The following is a 2974-nucleotide window of genomic DNA, read 5'->3' on the forward strand; positions in this document are numbered from 1 at the left end:
TTACTCCTCTCAACAGCCCAAACAAGTTTCTAAAAGGATGAGTTTGCAACTACTTTACTTTTGGAGAAAATTCAAAACATTCATTATTCAATAGGGCCCAAACTATCAAAAACCAGCGGTTTGAATGAACACACATTTCTTGGTAGAATCATGCAGGACTGAAATTTTTGATGTTTTTCTACTCCTCTCATGAGCCCAAACAAGTCTCTAAAAGCATGAGTTTGCAACTACTTTACTTTTGGAGAAAATTCAAAACATTCATTACTCAAAAGAGCCCAATAGCAAAAACCAGCGTTTTGAATGAAGAATCACATTTCTTGGTAGAATCATGCAGGATTGAAATTTTTGATGGTTTTTTACTCCTCTCAACAGCCCAAACAAGTTTCTAAAAGGATGAGTTTGCAACTACTTTACTTTTGGAGAAAATTCAAAACATTCATTATTCAATAGGGCCCAAACTATCAAAAACCAGCGGTTTCAATGAACACACATTTCTTGGTAGAATCATGCAGGACTGAAATTTTTGATGTTTTTCTACTCCTCTCATGAGCCCAAACAAGTCTCTAAAAGCATGAGTTTGCAACTACTTTACTTTTGGAGAAAATTCAAAACATTCATTATTCAATAGAGCCCAATAGCAAAAATCAGGTTTTGAATGAAGAATCACATTTCTTGGTAGAATCATGCAGGATTGAAATTTTTGATGGTTTTTTACTCCTCTCAACAGCCCAAACAAGTTTCTAAAAGGATGAGTTTGCAACTACTTTACTTTTGGAGAAAATTCAAAACATTCATTATTCAATAGGGCCCAAACTATCAAAAACCAGCGGTTTGAATGAACACACATTTCTTGGTAGAATCATGCAGGACTGAAATTTTTGATGTTTTTCTACTCCTCTCATGAGCCCAAACAAGTCTCTAAAAGCATGAGTTTGCAACTACTTTACTTTTGGAGAAAATTCAAAACATTCATTACTCAAAAGAGCCCAATAGCAAAAACCAGCGTTTTGAATGAAGAATCACATTTCTTGGTAGAATCATGCAGGATTGAAATTTTTGATGGTTTTTTACTCCTCTCAACAGCCCAAACAAGTTTCTAAAAGGATGAGTTTGCAACTACTTTACTTTTGGAGAAAATTCAAAACATTCATTATTCAATAGGGCCCAAACTATCAAAAACCAGCGGTTTCAATGAACACACATTTCTTGGTAGAATCATGCAGGACTGAAATTTTTGATGTTTTTCTACTCCTCTCATGAGCCCAAACAAGTCTCTAAAAGCATGAGTTTGCAACTACTTTACTTTTGGAGAAAATTCAAAACATTCATTATTCAATAGAGCCCAATAGCAAAAATCAGGTTTTGAATGAAGAATCACATTTCTTGGTAGAATCATGCAGGATTGAAATTTTTGATGGTTTTTTACTCCTCTCAACAGCCCAAACAAGTTTCTAAAAGGATGAGTTTGCAACTACTTTACTTTTGGAGAAAATTCAAAACATTCATTATTCAATAGGGCCCAAAATATCAAAAACCAGCGGTTTGAATGAACACACATTTCTTGGTAGAATCGTGCAGGACTGAAATTTTTGATGTTTTTCTACTCCTCTCATGAGCCCAAACAAGTCTCTAAAAGGATGAGTTTGCAACTACTTTACTTTTGGAGAAAATTCAAAACATTCATTATTCAATAGAGCCCAATAGCAAAAACCAGCGTTTTGAATGAAGAATCACATTTCTTGGTAGAATCATGCAGGATTGAAATTTTTGATGGTTTTTTACTCCACTCAACAGCCCAAACAAGTTTCTAAAAGGATGAGTTTGCAACTACTTTACTTTTGGAGAAAATTCAAAACATTCATTAATCAATAGGGCCCAAACTATCAAAAACCAGCGGTTTCAATGAACACACATTTCTTGGTAGAATCATGCAGGACTGAAATTTTTGATGTTTTTCTACTCCTCTCATGAGCCCAAACAAGTCTCTAAAAGCATGAGTTTGCAACTACTTTACTTTTTGGAGAAAATTCAAAACATTCATTATTCAATAGAGCCCAATAGCAAAAATCAGGTTTTGAATGAAGAATCACATTTCTTGGTAAAATCATGCAGGATTGAAATTTTTGATGGTTTTTTACTCCTCTCAACAGCCCAAACAAGTTTCTAAAAGGATGAGTTTGCAACTACTTTACTTTTGGAGAAAATTCAAAACATTCATTATTCAATAGGGCCCAAACTATCAAAAACCAGCGGTTTCAATGAACACACATTTCTTGGTAGAATCATGCAGGACTGAAATTTTTGATGTTTTTCTACTCCTCTCATGAGCCCAAACAAGTCTCTAAAAGCATGAGTTTGCAACTACTTTACTTTTGGAGAAAATTCAAAACATTCATTATTCAATAGAGCCCAATAGCAAAAATCAGGTTTTGAATGAAGAATCACATTTCTTGGTAGAATCATGCAGGATTGAAATTTTTGATGGTTTTTTACTCCTCTCAACAGCCCAAACAAGTTTCTAAAAGGATGAGTTTGCAACTACTTTACTTTTGGAGAAAATTCAAAACATTCATTATTCAATAGGGCCCAAAATATCAAAAACCAGCGGTTTGAATGAACACACATTTCTTGGTAGAATCGTGCAGGACTGAAATTTTTGATGTTTTTCTACTCCTCTCATGAGCCCAAACAAGTCTCTAAAAGCATGAGTTTGAAACTACTTTACTTTTGGAGAAAATTCAAAACATTCATTACTCAAAAGAGCCCAATAGCAAAAACCAGCGTTTTGAATGAAGAATCACATTTCTTGGTAGAATCATGCAGGATTGAAATTTTTGATGGTTTTTTACTCCACTCAACAGCCCAAACAAGTTTCTAAAAGGATGAGTTTGCAACTACTTTACTTTTGGAGAAAATTCAAAACATTCATTAATCAATATGGCCCAAACTATCAAAAACCAGCGGTTTCAATGAA

This window comes from Dendrobates tinctorius, unplaced genomic scaffold (genome assembly GCF_039654945.1).
Source record: "Dendrobates tinctorius isolate UK_male_01 unplaced genomic scaffold, ASM3965494v1 ptg000110l, whole genome shotgun sequence".
NCBI classification, from domain to species: Eukaryota; Metazoa; Chordata; class Amphibia; order Anura; family Dendrobatidae; genus Dendrobates; species Dendrobates tinctorius.